The sequence below is a fragment of the Diadema setosum genome, chromosome 17, assembly GCF_964275005.1.
Source record: "Diadema setosum chromosome 17, eeDiaSeto1, whole genome shotgun sequence".
Lineage (NCBI taxonomy): Eukaryota > Metazoa > Echinodermata > Echinoidea > Diadematoida > Diadematidae > Diadema > Diadema setosum.
Genome location: NC_092701.1, coordinates 11788003 through 11808171, shown reverse-complemented (window position 1 = coordinate 11808171; position 20169 = coordinate 11788003).

Sequence of the window (20169 nt, the reverse complement as noted above, 5' to 3'; positions counted from 1 at the left end):
GAAAGTTTGAGGAAAACCGGACAATCCGTTCAAAAGTTATGAATTTTTGAAGTTTTCGTGCAGTCACCGCTGGATGAGAAGACTACTGCAGTGTATGATGTCACATGCATACAACAATATAAGGAAAATATAAAGAGAATTTCACAAAATTTCATCTTTTGAAAAAAGTACACATTCCCTTGACTCGTTACTAACATATGTTATGGATAATATTATTCCCATTGCCTTCAGAAAGAGGCAAGTCAAGTGCTCTTTTATTATGCAAAAAAAGTGAAAATATGCTGAATTTTCTTTACATTTTCTTTATACTGTTGCATTCATATGACATCACAAGCCTTAGTAGTCTCCTCATCCAGCGGTTCCAACACAAAAATTTTAAAAATTCATAACTTTTGCATCGATTGTCCAATTTTCCTCAAACTTTCACTGATGTGTTCTACTAATATTGCTGCATTCTCTCAATCCTTATGTTTATGAAGGTGAACTTGTCCTTTAAATGTCATTAAAATTTCATGTTTTTCATGAGAGTCAGTACATTGTCTGTGATTAGGAGTTCATGAATTACTGTCAGGTGACAATGTGCCTTGTTTGTTTACAATAAAGAAAAATAGGTACACTGTGTATTGCACTTGTTTAGGTGCATAATTGTACATGTAGTTGACTGTAGTGTATATCCCTGAGATTGTTCAATGGGTTATCATATCATCTTGGCATAATGCCAAGGACATATGTATATTCTGTAAATCTTGTCATGTGCCATGATCAGCATGATCATATGCCTTCTTTTGCTCTGTTTCCTCATCTTATATAAACCACATGGTGTATTCTGATAAGAACTCTGCATTTACTTATTATGTACAGAAAGGGAGAGAGGAGGGGGGGGGGGACGAGTGAGATATGAATATGTTTGCATATTTACAATGTATTTTATGAGCTCCATGCTCTGCTTCTCTGCTTGTAATTCCAGATAGATCAAAATAACATTTATGCCTACTTTGCCATTTATCTATGTCCATACACCTATGCAATTTAGAGATCTTCCAGTTACTAGTACTCTGTTGCGCTGATTATGTAAAGAAAACTCATGGTGTGAAAAAAAAGGAGGAGTACAGTGTATGATGTGAATGTGTTTTAACTTTACCCTTATGTTAATTATGCAGGATTTATGTACTTTCAATGAAGAGACCAAGTGAAACCTTGTATTAAAGATGCTGCTGGAAACAAAGCTACCAAATATTGCAAATAAAACCTCTGCAAGGGTCTTATTTTACCCCTGCACCGCCTGCATTATGTGACTTAGCATCTGTAGCCTTTTTTCTCATTCTGTCACGGTTTTCTTTTTTTTTTTTTTTTAGATACACAGACTTATATATTTATATACCTACTTATATATTAAGTATATATATATATATATATATAATATATATATATATGTATTATATATGAAGAGTTTTATTGCAAAACTAAGTCAATTCTTGTTAAGTTGAGATATTTGTGATTATATGTAGCTGCTAAAAAAAACAAAAAATAGTAAGAAAATAAGAAAAAAATGTTTTTAATCATAACTTCTAGAATATTCCTTGTCACAAGTGAGGTATTACTGAAAAGGTTTAATTTTGCTCTATCTGATGATGGACTTTCTGTGAAATATTTAAAAATGCTGTCAGTTCATTTGGCAATAAAACTCTTCATAAATAGTACATACAATATATTTGGATTGATGAATTGATTGTCAAGAGAAAAACGTTTAATGCATTTTTGCCAGCAAGTTAGTGTTAGGGGCGGCGCTACGTTTTTCAAAGTGAGGGAGGCAACTTTATGGGAGCAGGGACATTGATCTGTTTTTCATGAAGGGGGGGGGGGGAATAAATTCAATTATTTCAACTCAATTCATTGATTTTCATTCTTGTTTTTTCCAACAAAACACCACATTAAATATAGAATTATACCATAAACAAACATTCGACTTTGCAAAGAATAAATGATACAGATAAACATACGAATGCATACTGGCAAAAATACAAAGTTATGCTTCAGTTGAGAAAACAAAAAGAAAGAGTGGTCCACTAAAAAGAAAGTCTTTTATTGTGAACCACTAAATACTTATTTACAAATGCTTATCACAAACATAATTTGATACTGAACGAAACAAAACAGGAAAAACACAACATTACACGACAGAATGGATGGAAAGAATGGAAGGAAAGAAAGAAAAAAGAGAATGCCTACACGCTGAACAAGGGAAATGGAACAGGGAATTTAGAATGTGCTTCAGAGGTACTTCAGAGGATGTGCTTCAAAGAATATTTTGCTGCCACTTGTCTACCAAAATGAGCTGACAAGCAAAAAACAAAAAAAGGCTTTACATTTTACGATGACTTGTTGGCGAAAAATAATGCATTAACCGTTTTTCTGCTGACAATGTGTAAATGCCAATATGTAGATAAATGTTGATTTATCTACATATTTCTACATATTTCTAATGATGAAGGGAATGGTAACTATGGGTCTGGAACTAGACTAGAAACATGTTCCGGTAACACATTCAGTTTAAACCTTTCCATAATCAATGTTTTTAACCGCGAAGGGCTCATGGACGGCGTTCAGGGACAGGAACAACAGAATTGTACAATTATGTACTCACATCAGCTAAACTGTATAGCTCGATATTCCGAAAATTCGTTATTCTGAAAATTCGTTATCCCGAAGGTTTGTTAATCCGAAAATGTACTAACGTTTGTTATTCGGAACGTTAGTTTTTGAGATTTTTGGTTAATCCGAAAATGAAATATGATTCGTTATTCCTAAGGTTCGCTCATCTGAAAATTACAAAAGGTTTACTACCCCGAGGGTTCGTTAATCCGGAAACGAAATAATGTTCGTAACTCGCACTTTTTTATCATTTTCGGATTAACGAACCTTCAGAATAACGAATACCAACAAAAATATAGACTGGCTAAATAATGTTACAAAATGTTCAATAATAAGCCATTTGAGCTATAAATGTCCTGTTGAATTTATTCATCGCGACAATATTTAATATTCTAAATTCCATAGATGGTTAAATAGATGGCTAAATAATACATCTAGCTAAATGCCACCCTTTCCGTGGTCCGCAAACGAGTGTTATTTGAACTGTAAGATGAGAGTAAAGGAAATTAAGAGGAAATTATTGAAAGGGAATTACTGGGGGGAAAAAGACGGAATCCGGGAAGAAAAGAGGAGTGTTAACAAAAAAAAAAAGCACGAAGCACAATTCGGCAAGCTTACAGTATACATTATACCGGCAAAATGTAATAAATCCAATCGTTTCATCTTGATTCATCACGGGAAAGGGAAACAAAAGACTGAGCGGAAGTGGGGATGTCGATTTCAGACATAATACACAGAAAGCGCACCTCCAAACGACGGACAAACAGGAAGTCGTAAATAAATGTCAGAAAGAATGATGAAAATGAAGAACGGGAATCGACGAATTTGACACAATAAAGGCATGTTCGGAAAAAAACAATGGATCCGCATTACACAGAACTTTTCGATCAACTGAAATTGGAAAAAAAAAAAAGTGTACGCACAAGCACAATCACCTGCTGCGGCTGGTGGGGTCATTGACGACATGTATACCACAACATTAATCTCTGACTTCGGTAGGAATAATCCGTTTGTATGACTGGATCTGGAAACCGTGTGAAGTGTATATATACCTCAACCTCAGAACATGTAAACAACATTTCGATTGCTGTTTCGTAACACTATCAGACCCTCTCTATACAGTGAACGTCTAAGTTGGTGCAAGATTTGGTACAACACTGTGAACGATACAGGTGGAGGCGTCAGGTATAATACCCCTTGACTTAGGAAGGGAGATTAATAATAATAATAATGATTGTGAATTTATATTGCGTAGTTTCTATGAAGCATATTATATACTCAACTGCGCATAACAATAAGATATAATCAAAGAAAAAAATCAGATTCATAAGGAGGTAACACAATCTAATTCTTAACTGAAAATCATACAATATAAAGAAAAAATACTATTAAAGGACTGATAATTACATGATCATAATTCATAAAAGATATCTGATATCTGGGAACCACGTAAAGATAATGTACTGAACTGTGACTATGGGAAACTTTCGTGAAATAGCTGTGTTTTAAGGAGATTTTTGAAACTGTTGATTGATGATGCATGTCTGATTGAGGGAGGGAGGTTTTTCCAGATCATTATTTTCAATCTCCCGTTCTAAGGGATTGTTATTGAGGACAGTGTCAACATGATTACGGAATTGAGCACTCTTTTCCTTGGTACATCAAGTGATAATTCACCTTATTCTGCTTAAAATTTTCAAAGAAGCGCCTACACTGACTTCCATACAAATCTTAAGCGCTTGATATTGTATACCGAGTGTAGCATGTCTTTCATAATCAGCGAAGCTGAATCGCATGCTTCAAAAACATGATTTATCAATTCAACAGTGCTTTCTATTTATACACTGCAAAAAGTCCGGTGTTAAATAGTGAACACCGAGCTGGTGTTAAATTTTCGGTGCTCATTTAGGGTCTTAAATTAACACCTCCGGGTGTCATTTCCAAAATATAAAACCGTTTTTTGAAGAGTTTCTTAGTAACTGCACTTCTTGTTTAATTTCAATTTAAACAAGACGATCAAGAATTTTACATTAAAATACTAGATTGTTGAAAAAATGTGAAAATAAATTTACACCACAGTAACACCAGCTGGTGTGGTCTCTTATTGAAGCTGGACGGGTGTTAAACCATTGATATTAACACCAGCAATATCAAATCAACACCATGTGGTGTCATTTTTGAATTAACACCAGTACAGTGTCAAAATATCACCAGGTACAGTGTCAAATTAACACCACGAAGTGTCAAGTGAACACTTTTCAACACCATCACAGTGCATTTTCTACACCTGTGGGTGTGGTCCTCTATTAACACTTGATCGGTGTTAAATTTAACACCCATGGTGTTAAATCTAACACCGATGTTTTTGCAGTGTACTGACAATAGATCTTGGGCGCCTCCAATCAATTTATTTGCATATCAAACTCTTCAATACAGTTGATTGATTTTGCGCTTGCATCTACATGACTCGTCTAGTGTGGGCTCTCCAATGTAATCTCTTAAAGAATCACTCCTGAATATCTATTTTCAATCCTCTGTCGTGAGGTATTGATGCCTGATATACCGAGAGACGAGTTCTCCGCTGAGGAGCGGGAAAATAACATAGACCTATATCGGTGTGGTTTCTGTACGAGATTTTGGCGGATTTACGATGAAAATCGCCTATTCATTGATAAGGTATGGAATAATCCCAATACTAATTACTCCATCAAAGCCTATACTCGTTATCCTTGTGTCTTTGTCTAAGTGCCAGATTGCACAATCCTCGGGTGTGGATGTTTGGTCTGAGCGGTTAGATTTGTATAGGCTGTATATCGAACGTTATTTATGATATAAAAAGAAATGAGCTGCTCCCTTTTGCGAGTAAATTGATACTATCAAAAGTTCATTCTTTTTGATAAATCATGACCCTACTTAAACAAAATATACATCTCATTTTAAAAAAAAAAAAAAAATGCTTTTGAACGCATGCCAGTATGCACTGTATTCATGCTATAATTTCGTCGGCTTAATCAAAATGGTCTTATGAGGCCCAGTGTCGAACATGATCTCTCTCTCTCCCTCTCTCTCTCCCTCTCTCTCTCTCTGAATTAATGAACACCAGCTGCCAGCGTTTTGGTTTCATTTTCCAAGGGGTCAGGAATGTCTTTTTTATATCCCATATCTTATCATGCTTAATCATGGAATGGTAACGCATGTTTCCTATTCACAATCAGATGATAACAATACATGCATATAATTATAATCATTCCTATTTAACTGAAAAGAAATTGCTCCCGAAAACAAAGTCTGTTATAGAAATATCATATAAGTCGTTACTTTTTGAAAATGAATGAGCCTTGAGTGGAGATGCTTTGATTATAACTGACTGACAATATTCCATTTTTTTTTTTATTGAAGTAAATGGACGCCAATTATTCATTGTCTGAATCATAGTCATGATAAACAAGTAGTAGGCATATAATAGGCCTATATACTCTGATGTTATTCTGGCTACAGTAATTCTTTATTCGAAAGGTTTGTTATTCCGAAAGTGCGTTATCCGAAAATGAAATAAGCCTATACGGTTCGTTATTTCAAAGGTTCGTTAATCCGAAGACGAAATAAGTTTCGTTATTCTGAAGATTCGTTAATTCGAAAAGGATTAAGGTTCGTTAATCCGGAAAGGGAATAATTTTGTGAATATGAAAATCGTTAGAACGCATCTTTTTCTCTTTTTTTTTTCATTTTTGGACTTACGAATCCTAATTACTTCAGTATTTCATTATAGTTGCTTGACGAACGTTCGTAATAACGAACCTTATCAAACAAGTTCTGATAAACGAACCTTCGGAATAACGAATCCACGGAATAACGCCACAGACGCTCGGATTTAGAAACTTTATTCTATTTTCGGAATAACGAACATCTAGCTACAGAGAATTTGTAAGATTCAAAATTACATGTACGAAGCTTTGAAATTATGAACCTTATTTAATTTCTAGATTTGATAACGAACCTTCAGAAGAATATCACCCGGGATTCTAAAACTTATGACCTCATGATCGCTACAGGGGCGGCGCAGCCGTGGGGGCCGTGGGGGCTCGGGCCCCCACACTTTTTGTGCACCATGCAAAGGAATACATAAGGTGTCATCACTTTGAGCTGAGGACCTTTTTTTTTTTTACTTGTCAGCTGAAGAAACCCGGAAGTGGACGGGTAGAGATGAGCTGAGGACCTTTTTTTTTTTTTTTTTTTGCTTGTGAGCTGAAGAAACCCGGAAGTGGACGGAGAGAGATGAGCTGAGGACCTTTTTTTTTTTTTTTTTTTTTGCTTGTTAGCTCATGAAACCCGGAAGTGGGCCCCCACACTTTTGAAAACAGTGCGCCGGCCCTGCGCTAGACAGGCGCTACAATGTTATCGACTTGACTACCGAGCTTCCTAATAGCCGGTGATGGTTCTTATCCATCATATCAATGGGTAATTTAGATGTTAGGCAGATTAATGATTCTTGATTCGAAATAGTTGTTATTGCATCTGATTGACAAATTGATTCACAAATTGAGACAAATTCCTTCATTGACGCAAATAAACACTGATTATTCCGTGTTTGTATGAGCAAGAACCATGATAGAACTGTGGACATAATACTGGCTGACCATGTCTCTCAGAAGAGAAGATAAAAGTCACAGTTTGAAAGGACATCACCCCTTCTCTGGAGTGCAAAGTATTTTGATAGCATACAAACACATTTATTTCAAATCATTCATTCTTTTCCACACATGAATTTTAAGTTGTGATATGGGATAATGAATCTTACTTACTACTGATATAACTGTAGTTTTACAAGCGTTAACGATATACGCAAGAACGAATGCCTCACTAAAAAAAAAAAATGGTTACATTGAAACACCCTCTTCTTTGTTAACTTTATTGTTATCGTTGACTTTACCTCAGCTTTGAAAAAAAAGACCGTCTTGCTGAAGATATGAATAATTGAAACATATACATTTATACAGAAGATGAAATTGAATACGTTACATATTGGATAATAATAATAATTGCTACGTGGATATCTTCTGTGTAAAGGTGTTTACCTCTTATTCCAATCAACCATAAAATATGTGACCCTGCATTACAAAACCAACAAAAAAGTCGCCAGACACGGATTTTTAGTTAACGGCAGATTCTGAAAGAGCAGATTCAAAGATTTAAAATGACGTATAACTCAATTCAAAATGAACTCTCCTAACCTATCTAAATATTGGGAAAAACCACACACTCTGGAAATGTGTGAACTGAGAAAAGAGGCATTGAAGTACAGGGTCTATTCAAGCACTTAATCTTTACCAAACCGCGCTAGCTGTGAGATGAATGAGACAAAAAAAAAAAGAAGGATATAAACCACCGGAGCAACAACAACGAAGGGATTATTGGATTTAGCTGAAATTTAGCATGCTCTATTGATACATTCTGTCCATGATTACTGCCAAATTTCAAAGCAGTAGTGTTATCCTTTGAAAATTATTAGAGTTGAAAGTGAAGAGTATACAAAGAATTTTCAAGAGATGTAAAGGGGCCTGTAATAATAGCAGAAAATACCGCATGTTATTCTTAACAACAAAAACATCAACCAGCAAATAAGTTTGCATGTGCAGCTATTATGGGTATTTTTGTTGTACAATTCAATTCATTTTATTTTTTGTTTGTTTGCCTGCTTCTGTCTTTTCTCTCTCTCTCTTTTTTTTTTTTTTTTTTTTTTTTGAGACATTAATTTTTGGACCTGAGGAACTGCTCTGGTTCGTACCGGTTTGCATGAACGGGGTTCACGAGTGCTGAGTTCGATGGGGATTGATAATGTGTAAAGCTTACATAAACAACAAACAATACCCAGACAAGTACTGTATTGTCCTTACTAAAAGGGACTTAAACACTAATAAGTCGGCATTTTAGTAAAATTCTAAGATGTTATTAGGAGTTATTTTTGCCTTTGTAGCATCTATTCAGGGCGGCATTACTAAGCCTCGATCTAATCTGGTCAAGTTAGTGGTAAGACGGCTCTTCGTGGCAAAGAGCTGCATTAATTTTGTCAATCGTGTCTATATTGAGACTGCGCTAGGACTCAGCAGAATTCACGCAATGAACGTAAAAGACATTGTTTTCATGGCTGATTTAACGGTTCAGCTAAATTTTTGTGGCCGCTATAAGCAGGTAGATATTCACCACGGGATACAAAATGAGAGGCCGCTGGCCGCGTTAGGCAGATTGCCGCTATATAAAGGGTTCATAATATACAGGAATTTCGTGCTGAGGATTTTCTAGTGGCCGCTAGAGAGAGGTGTCCGCTGAGACAGGTTTGACTGTGTGTATATAGTATTATCATATATATAATAATATCGTGTATATATATAATGGGTCTTAATAGGACAATTACCCCCCTGGGCAACTACCCCGGACCCATCCTCTGACCCTAACCCTTAATCCTGAAGCTAATCCTAAACCTAACCCTAACCCTAATCTTTGCTCTGACCAATCACTAACCGTTGCGTGTTTAGCCGGGGGTAATTGCCCTGATACTTTATTATGTTTCGGTAACGTGTGTTTTGTTATATAACGTATATGTTTCATTTCAAATTTGATGCAATGTATGGCATAATAAGTCGCGTTGCTTATAAACCAAACTCTTGCCCTTTATCATTTAAACAAAGTTAAAGTGCTCTCTAGATATCGTTTCAACGTTCATATCATCATTTCTCTCTTCCTGCATGACAGTGACGTATAGTGTAGGGATTTGTCCAGGGTGTTTGTTTCGGGTAGGATATGGTTATACTGTCTCCATATCTTAGTTTCTTTTGGGTTTTTTCCACATTAATATATCAGTCAATCCATCATATAATTTGTTGTATTACGTGTGGGGGGAGTGCACCCTGCAAGCACTGATTTTCCGTTCCTCCCCATTTCCAGCATTTCCGTATACTTACAATATTTTGTAAACTTATCCTTTATTACGTATTATGATGATATTTATGGATTCAATTTCTGTAAGATATTTATATGTTTCTGTTTGACTCAGTGAAAATGAATGAATGAATGAATGAATGAATGATGAATGAATGAAAAAATGACTCAAATGAATGTTACTTTGTCATCACGTTAAAATAGACTTTAAAAAGGCTGTACGGTCAGAGCCACAGAACGCGATCAAATGCATTGTTTTCTCGAAAGAGAATAAGTGAACAGAAATGCTGCTTGCCCTTATGTTCAGGAGTTTCTGGCAAAAGAGAGAGAAAAAAAAACCATTGAATCTAAATTGAAAATAAGAGGTGCCAGGTATAAGTGCTATTAGGCCTCTGCATGGTAACGTATAGGATGTTTCATGGACCTTTGCAACTTTTTTTTTTTTTACAGTGTATAGAATATTCTCCCTGAAATATATTTGTTAATTTTATGCTGTGCATGTTAACAACGCGGTATCCGTTTGTGACAAGCATTGAACAGGAAAGAACATTGAAAGAAACACCTATAGAGCATCGAATTTAGCCGTTTGCGACATCCGGAATTTTTATGTGGGTAGGCCTGAGCTGCATAATGCTAATTAGTACCAAAAAGCATGTAAAACACCGCTATCCGAGTGTGTGCTTACATTTTCAAAACTTTTAATACAATACTCAATAAATTTGAGGATGTATTATCACTGGCCACTCAGCCTATAGGCCCTATAGCTCAATTAATTGTGTAATATGTCCACAGTTTTCGCCGAATTAGTTGTTTTGACCCTGAGCCTCTGTTTTCCATGAGACTGAACGTTTGCACTCCTGATATGCGTCATTCTCACTGATTTTAAATATTCAAAGTACAATTTGTGTAGGCCCATGATAGGCCTAAATTATGAATTTTAGCCAAACCTCCTCATTTAAGCTGATTGCAATTAAGATTATTGAAAGCGTTTCTTTTCCAAGACAATTAAACTATGTAATTCGAAAGTTTGAAGTAACTGATTGTGTACTATAACTTGTCTTTCCTTGATTACAAATAATCTACTTACAACTCTCTCCATGCGAGCGTATGTCCTGCATGGGATAAACAAACTTGTCATCGATCATGAAATACAATGGGTGATTTCAAGTTCGGTTTTATCGCCGGTGCTAGTGTCGAGATAGCACTAGGCACTAGCACTTCAGCAACGAACTTGAAATCGCCCAGCGCCCAATGTGTCAATTCAACAATAAATATCATACAACACTGTCTCGTTCCGGCCTAGCTCTCGGTAGGCCTATTCTAATAGGCCTACTAGTATCGATCTATAGCAAAATTCGAGCTATATGCGAGTAATAAATGCGTCTATAGTGGGAAAAACAAAGACAAAAAACATAACAAAACAAACAAAAAAAAAAACCAGCGGGGCCGCCTAGAGAAGGCTAGTGATCGGACCTTTTTCATTAAAATTTGGTCTCGCTACCCTATGTTCCATTCTATAATGCGTGAGTATGTTATGAGTGATTTACTATAAAAAACTGTCGGAGAGCTCGAGCATTGTTTATAAACAACGTAAACACTGGAGTAGGCTAGGAAAGGTCACACGCTTGAGGCAGTCATTCACTGCACTGCATCCAGCGTCGGCACTACTAACACTAACAGTTAGCATGAGATCAGTGCGCTGTAATGGCGATTCGCAGCAATCATCGACACCGAACTCTTCTGTTGTGAGCCTGTTCTTTCTGTCAACTCTGTAATCGTAAGTCGTGAATTGTAGTGAGTGTACTAGCAAGCAACATGGATGTGTGTGCGTGCAGTTTATTTTCCAAACCTCAGCTCAACCGCTGCGTTAATTGAAAAAAAAAAAAAAAAATGATGGGATCAAGAAGATTCATGAAGATTTACAGGTCTATCTCTATGGTCTAAATCTATGCGTTTTCATCTTCATATAATTGTATAGCGAAGCTAGACTGTGCCTAGGCTGCATGTTGCGTGTAATATCCAGTGTTTGATCAAAGTTAACCTTTGCCCTTACCCTCATTTTACTAGATCTACTGACACTGATTATCAATCGGGTCTAAGTTACAATGATAAAGATGCCACAACTGTGCTGGAAGGGTGGTGTGTAGCGTACTCAAGCACAGACAGCTCGAGCTGGCTAGAAGCAGCGGGTGCTGTTCGTTATTCCGAAGGTTCGATATTCCGAAGGTTCATTAATCCGAAACACACAAATTCCCTATACCCAGAGGCTCATTAATCTGAAAATGAAAAAGGGTTCGTTAATCCGAACATTTGTGGCGTTATTCCGAAGGTTCGTTATTCCAAAGATTTGTTCATCCGAAAATGAAATTCGGAAAAACGAACCTTCGGAATAACAAATCTTCGGACTGAAGAGCCTTCGGAATAACGAACCTTCAGAATAGCGAGCTGTAACCAGAAGCAGCTGTCAACCAGTATGTTTTGTATTGTGATAGATCTAGAATTCAAGCCCCTAACGTTAATTATTTGGTTTTTTTAATTCTAGTAAATTGATGAAACAAAAATCTATTTTTGAGAAAAGGATTAAAAGCATAGGGCTACCTACAATGTAGAACCCATAATGAATGTTTTATCTATTTTGATATTGTAGGAATGAACCACTGGCACAGTAGATCTATACATGTAAGTTTCCTATCTTTTAAAAAATATTCATTTTGCCTTCAAGATATTAAAGTAGCTATATATATACCTCTGATAGTTGTATACTTATGTTTTTTAGACTGCATTGCATGATTGGTACTTTTCGATGATCTGTTAGAAATCTTCTAGAAGTAATGGCAGCTTTGAAAAGAGGTTTTGGATATATAGATTCTAAACTTGATTAGTTTCGGGGCAGGTTTTACCAAGAATCATACACTAGCTGATTGTTCATTGTTGATTGTTCATTGCTGATTGTTCGACAAGAAAATAATTATACAGTACTTGATTTGTGTGGCTCCTGAAGGCTAAGGTGTGAGGAGGATACCGGTACTTCAGATCCAGCAGTCCAGCCCACCTCCTGAGGCGTAAATTTCTTGTTTACTCAACTGGCAACATTTTTTAGGTTCATCGAGATCTAAATAGCAATAGAATTAATTGTTGTGAATGGAATTGTATTTTTTTTTCTTTCTTTTTGAGTGGCCACTAACAAAAAAAAGTGAATGCGTGAAGGCGCAACAACTGCAGCTATTAAAGGAACTTGGCGTGGGACAGCCATAAACCATGGAATCGATAGACTGTACATAGCTTCATTCAGTGAGCTTCACAACAGCTATTGAATGGATTCTCTTCAGATTCACGCATCATTTTGGTGACTTATAAAAAGTTAAATCATTTACATTTTTCAGGCTACAATTATCGAATGAATTTTCTTCAGATTTTTCCATGAGGTTTACTAGTTATGGTAGGAGAAGACACAGGAATTACAAGTAGAGTTTTTGGTGAACCAGTTGCCCTTGATCCACCTCTTAGTCTTAGAGGGCCGTGGTCTTCAGCTGACTTTTCATGTTATCCTGTGAAGCATCTCCTACAGTGGAATTCTGTGACATGCAGAAATTCAGTAGAACACATCAGTGAAGTTTGAAGGAAATTATATCTGTATGAATTGCCAAAAATTTGGTAAGCTAGTAATGCTATCCTTATACATGTACTGTAGATGCAGCCCAGGCATGGAATATACAATGCATTCTCTTTGCAACATTATACCCCAAGGCAACATAACCAAAGATCTCATACAACATGGTACAAATGGTGCTCAGACAGATCTCTATAATGAAACATTACACTGTATGTTGGTGTGGGAAGATACATGTACATAAGTGCTTAACACTGTTATTAACAATAACATGCATTGAGCGGCAACTAACAGACATCCATCATAGCTGGTCTATACATGCGTTAAGAACTTTTGAATTTGTTAAAAGCTACAACGGTAGGAATATAAAAAGAACATCAACAAAACTTCTGAAACTCTGTACAAAATGTATGCAGTATAGTCAATGTACAGATGTTCAAATACAAATGTCTAAATATCATCTGTAGGTCTCCTTTAACCCAGGGAATAGATTGTTATGATAAAGGAGACATACATTGTAGTAGTGTAGGAGGGTCTGTGGAGAGAGGAACCCTGCAGGGTTATGCCAGAATATTTTTTTTTTTCCTTTGTGTTTACTTCACAGCATAATAAATGATGTCTTAATTGTGTCATTGATGTTTACATTTATTGAAATCGTTTCATATTTTCCTGTAGGTAAATAATCCCAATATGATTCAGTATTTGATTGTTATGGATTTTATTTGTTCAATGCACTCTTGGACAACACCTGCACACACCCACACACACACACAAACATCCATTGTCCTTCATACAAAATGGCTAGTACAATTTTGTAGTAGTATTCATGCATGATAGAGAGATATACAGTATGTGTGTAGCAGTTTGGCCTTGTTTACACATTAAAGGCATACATATGTACAGTTTGACCTCGATTATCCGGCCTCCTTTTATCCGGAAATCTCTATTATCCGGACGTGTTCACGCAGTGAAGGACTTTTTTTTTTCATCCAAAAATTGAGAAAAAACAGTGACTTTCATGGATCTATTTCACTAATTTCATAAGATGCGCATGATAGGTTTCTCAATATCTAATGAGATAAAACATGTATGATTTTCACATAAAGATAAACTTTATTTTTGTGAAGAAGGGACTACAATTTTGCGCAGGCTAGCATAGATTACACCACCGTTGCGGGGTACGCTACCTGCCTACATGTAGCTGCCAGTGCACTGGGACGGCAGCTTGGACGGCAGGTATATACATTAACATTGTGTCTCCCATATCCGGCCAATTCGCTTATCCGGATGAGCGCCGGTCCCGACATGGCCGGATAATCGAGGTCGAACTGTAATTTATTTACCATTTGCAAATGAAACAAGCCTAGCATTAGTGCTTTTAAATAGTTCTAAAATATGAGTTAGTGATAGAAAAAACCACTGTAAAGATTTGGATCAGTAACATCGATGTTGAAAGTATTGTTAGATACATGTATGCAAAATGGGAACAATAGTTATAATAAAAATGTTTCCAGACTAAACTATCTACAGTTACAGTTTATTGAGAAAAATACTGATATCTCCTTATATTTTAGGATTTATTGCAAAAATTTTATATGGTAGGATGTTTTGTGGTACAACAAACCTACATATACACATTTACGATGCATCAAATGTGATACCTTGGACATCTTTAAAATCACTGCTCCCAAAGGTAAACAGGACCTTGTAAGTGTAGAACCTCACTACAGAACTTTGCATACTTATGACACAGCCTATTTCGCATCAAGTGGATGTGCATGATAGACCCTTGGCAGTGCATATTTACATATTGACAAACTGGTGCAATACAGATAGTATGATGAATATATTATGTGATAATAGGTGTAGCATTCAACCCAAATTACCACAGGAATGGAGACAAGGACAAAAAAAAAAAAATATATAAAATAGAGAAAAAAGAGGAATGGACAGTTAGGAATTGAGCCTTTTGAGATACACTGCGAATGTGATTCTTAGTTTACATGAGTTGGGAGAGAGCTTTTTAACCAGTGCACCAGCACACATCACTGACTGAATGAATTGCTAGATTCACCTTTGGTCCTCAGAGACCAAAGAAAAAAAAAGAAATTGAAATAAAAGAAAAATGAATAAATGAACTGGAAGAAAATAGAAAATGCATCATATGCATTGAGCTTTAAAAACCTTTTATAGGTTCAGGCTCTAACAAAGCTTTTCTGGCCAACATTTTCCATCCAGTCCATTCTTTTCATTGAGATTTTGCATTCAGTCCAGACATCATACAAAATGTACCTGCCTAGCCTATCTGGAAGGCAATCTGGTGTGCATGCCAATCAGCAAGCAATTGCACAAAAAGGGTCAATTGAATAAAAGCTGTAATGGTTGATGGTGAAGATGATATCAAAAATTAGTAGACATTAATTCAAAGAAATTTGAAAGGGCCTCCTACAGGCCCGCTCCTTTGTTGCTTGACTCGAGTTTCTCATACAAACTGGATACCCTCTGTTCACTTCTTGGACACTTGCTGCAGCCAGAGGGCCTTTTAACTGAGGCTATATGTTGCTAGGTCATAGGGGACATGGCAGGGACCTTTGCCCCTCAGCAGAAACTTCCTGTGTTCAGTCCTGAGTGATACCCATGGTGATGCACTCCGGTTTGAGTAGACACACAGTATAGCACACAGAAAAGTGTGTTAAGTTCAGCAAACTTTTGTCTTTGAAAGATGTTTGCCTTCGCACTACCGTAGCTTGGTGAAAAGTGGAGATTTTTCAACTTTAAGTAGGCCTACTGCTGTATATAGTAGAATTGACAAATTTATAATAATACTGTGATACTGAGACTGAGATGACACTGATAAAAAGATTACTACATACATGTATACGTATATGTTACAGTCAGGTGTACAGAAAACTTGTAAAAATTCAATAGTAATATGAAATACCAGGTACATTTATGATCAGCTTCCCTTCAAAAGATAGGCCAGAAATGTGAGCAAAGCTTTTGAAATGAAGTTTATGAGAAATATATGAGAGAATGATGTCATACAATGTGACATACATTTAATGCATTGATTATTATTATTATTATTATTTTTTTTTTTTTTGGTAGTAAAGTGAGACAGTCTGGTAAATAACAGTATTTTAAAAACATGGTTATCCATGGTCAATTTTGATGGTAGGCATTTTGCTATGTCAAAAATGGCATACAATGTTGAACTGTATTTAATAGGTACATACGTATTGGGTGAACACATTTGGAGCATTGCAAAGCAAGAAGCTTTTAGGAAGGCTGCATTTTTTTTTTTCAATTAGTACATATATATGTACACACATCTTTTGGTGCATTAAATTGAAGCATGGACTGCCGGCCCATGATTGAAGGGGAATTTTAGATACAAGACTATCAAAACTAGTTGCAGTTACAGATAAATGCGCAGGGCTATGGTTTCTGTTTTGAATAGGAATCATATTCAGGGATAAGTGCTTCAAGCTGATTCATCGACTCGTGATTTACACAGTGTCCTATACCTTGGGGAGAGAACTGTATTGAGTACCAGTATCACTGTATATTACACTGGGGTCATTGATACTATGGGAATATATACTATACACTGTAGTGTAGGTACAGTGGTATCTGTAATGACAGCTGATAGTAATAAGGATGGAATTTAACATATCATTTCAGTAATTTGTAGGATTGATGTACAAAACTGTATGTCAATTTCAATCATGCTGTTATAAAGCATGGATCATGATGACCTTGGAATATAACACATTAATAACAGTATACTTTTTGTAGTTTTCCATTTGAAATGTTCTTGAAATGTTGAGGTTCAATATTCACTGTGTCTTATTTAGGTTTTTATGCTGGCCATTTTCCCAGAGATTGCCAGAGACATAATGCTTATCCACCCTGCCATTTCTGACCTGGTTGACATTTCTAATTTAACCCTTTAAGTCAGAGTTTAACTTTGCCCCCCTTGAATTGGCAAAGTCTAGCAATTTTAACTTGCAGGTGTGTTAGATAGCATATGAAAATTAAATTGAATTGGTAAGTCATTACATTTGCATTTAGATCACACACAATTTCAAACATTTGCCAATTTGAGACCAAAGTATTGACTGTAATCTTCTAACAAGTGTTGGAAATCTGTTTAATCTTGAAAGTATAAATTTTGTGATCAGAAGTTTTTGATAATTATGCGCACAATTGTTATATTGTTACTGTTGGGCATACCCATCAATACAAGCTGTGCTTTTTAATGCTGCGCTCCTTTAAAGTACCAGGTATACTATAGTCTGCATAATGTATGACCACCATATGGCTCAAACGAAAGCAAAGTTAATTCTACCTTATGAAATACCAACAATGAATGATATGAATTGTAATGAAGAGTCACAGCATACAACAGTTTGTACACCTTAGAAATGTGGGTCTGTGTACTTTATAGGTTAAAGTGGGATTTAATATGTGATATGCACATATTAGGTTTATATAGATGTTGTTTCATTTTCTGTTTGATTTTTATTGTGTAAAATGTTTGTTGTATAAAATTTTTCAGTTTCAGTGTGTAAAATTCATCAAAGTCTTCAGCTGGTATTTCCAGGTGACCCTTGTGAATAAATCTGAACTTATTCATTACTCACTTTATACTTCAACTTTGAAAACCTGATACAACAAGTGTGTTTCCTGCATGTATTGTGGCTTGCACTTTTACAGGACAAAGAAAAGGAGCAAATTAGACTTGAAAAGGAGTCAGTTCAGTTGAGTTATTATGAGCAGACAGCTCTTGGACACTCTTCAAATAGTACAAAAGCACATTCAGCACAAACTTAGAGATCCTCACCCCCACCCCACCCCATCCCCACCCCAATAGTCCTATGTGGTAGATCTACATGAAGTATGTATCCCATTATTTTGGCCAAGATGAAAATGAAACAATCGGCCGAAATTTTACAAACTTCAGCTGTTGTTATAATGGGTATAATCAAAACCTTTGTGCTTTTAGTGCCAACTGGCACAGAAGACCCCATAGCTTTGTACAAGTTGTACACACTGTCCAAAGTCTCTGGCGCATACAACTTGAGGATGTTTCACAAGGAGTCGTGCTGTGCTTACTACTTATCAGTAGTACCTTAGGTGCTAATAGTTTGTATGCTTTTCTGTACATAGTGTTAGCAAACATGCTAACAGTTACAAGTGCAAATTTTGTACATGACAGCTAGCACAATGCTCCTTGGCTATGATCTGTGGTCAACAGGTCCAAGTTCAAGTGATGTTGAAGGATGTGTATCTCTTGTGAACTCTATAGTATTTTTCCTTTTTTTTTTTCAGGGTTGAGGTACAAGTTTTCCCATGAGATACACATCACCCTGCTATCTGTGTCTACATGCATTAAAGGGGATGGCTAATAATTGATCAGTGGGAATCAGTGGGAATGCTGGGGGATGATTGTTCCAATCCTTGTGGGATTCATTTAAGAGTACATTATATTATTGTTGTGTGAAAATTATTTGCTTCAGAATGGTCTCATATTCAAGTAATGTGCAGTTTAATGTTTCCAGTTTAGCATGCCTGTACAGTGATGGAGTGATTAAACTGCACATCACTTGAATATGAGATCATTCTGGAGCAAATAATTTTCATACAACAATAATATAATGTACTCTTATAATCCCACAAGGATTGGAACAATCATCCCCCAGCATTCCCACTGATTCCCACTGATCACTTACTAGCTATCCCCTTTAAGATCAAGAGATTTGGACTAATGTACACCTTATCATTGGCATCTTTTTTGAGTGAGTTCATGGGTAGAATAAATCCATAGCCGCATTTACACACGAGTTATCGGTCTTTGCATCATGATTAAAAAAATCAATTTTAATTACTACCATTCACACAAGGCAAAAAAAAAAAATCAATCGGCTGCAAATGAATTGCTTTGAATCTCCAGACTGCACATGTCTAAGCAATGATCAAAGCGTGACTGCCAGGGCTGCTGGATGTGTGGACCAACAGGTACTGTAGTGTGGAGAGTGTTGCATTATAAGATTGAAAAACTTGATGGTTTCTTGATGTGCTATTCGTGCTTGCTGCATGAGGTGAATTGTCGCGAGAGTTTTCAAACAAACAAAAAAGTGGAACCAATCTCTGCATTGTGGACCATTTTGCAAGAGTTACAAGTTTTTACTGTGACCACACTCAAGAATGAATGGTTGTTGCCTTGCATTGCAAAATTGATTTTCAAAAATCATTCAATTCCTTAGGGTATGTGTGAATGGGTCTGGTTTATCAAAGTTTGTTCATATGTTTAGGGTTCACTGTCTGCATACAGAGACAATGACAACTATAGCTGCAACAGAAGTATGTAGATGAAATGTGGACCTGTAGTGAACCCAAATGCTCCTTCACAAGCATGTTTTGCAACCCCCCCCCCCCCCCCCGTCCCCTTGCTTCGTTAATCATTCTCCCAGCCATGTGACTCATACAGTACAAGTTTGTAAATGTCAGGAGAAATGTTGTGTGGAGGAATTGTAAATTAGATATATCCAGCGAGCTGATGGGTTGCTCTCTGGCGCTGTGGACTCCATACAGCTTTGTACTTGGCACTTCGTATCCATAACATTCCACACCGTAGTCTGTGAGTTAGGAGTCGATGTGAGCCTGTACACTAGCTCACTCCATGTGGAGGAATTGTAAATGAGATGTATCCAGCGAGCTGATGGGTTGCTCTCTGGCGCTGTGGACTCCATACAGCTTTGTACTTGTTACTTCGTATCCATAACATTCCACACTGTAGTCTGTGAGTTAGGAGTCGATGTGAGCCTGTACACTAGCTCACTCCATTAATTTGAATAAGTTACATGTAGAAGCCACTTCAGAGATAAGGTACCAGTAATGCACATTTATGAATTATGATGAATGTGCAGCCAATATATGTTTTTATGTCTGGGTTTTTATCTGCAGCT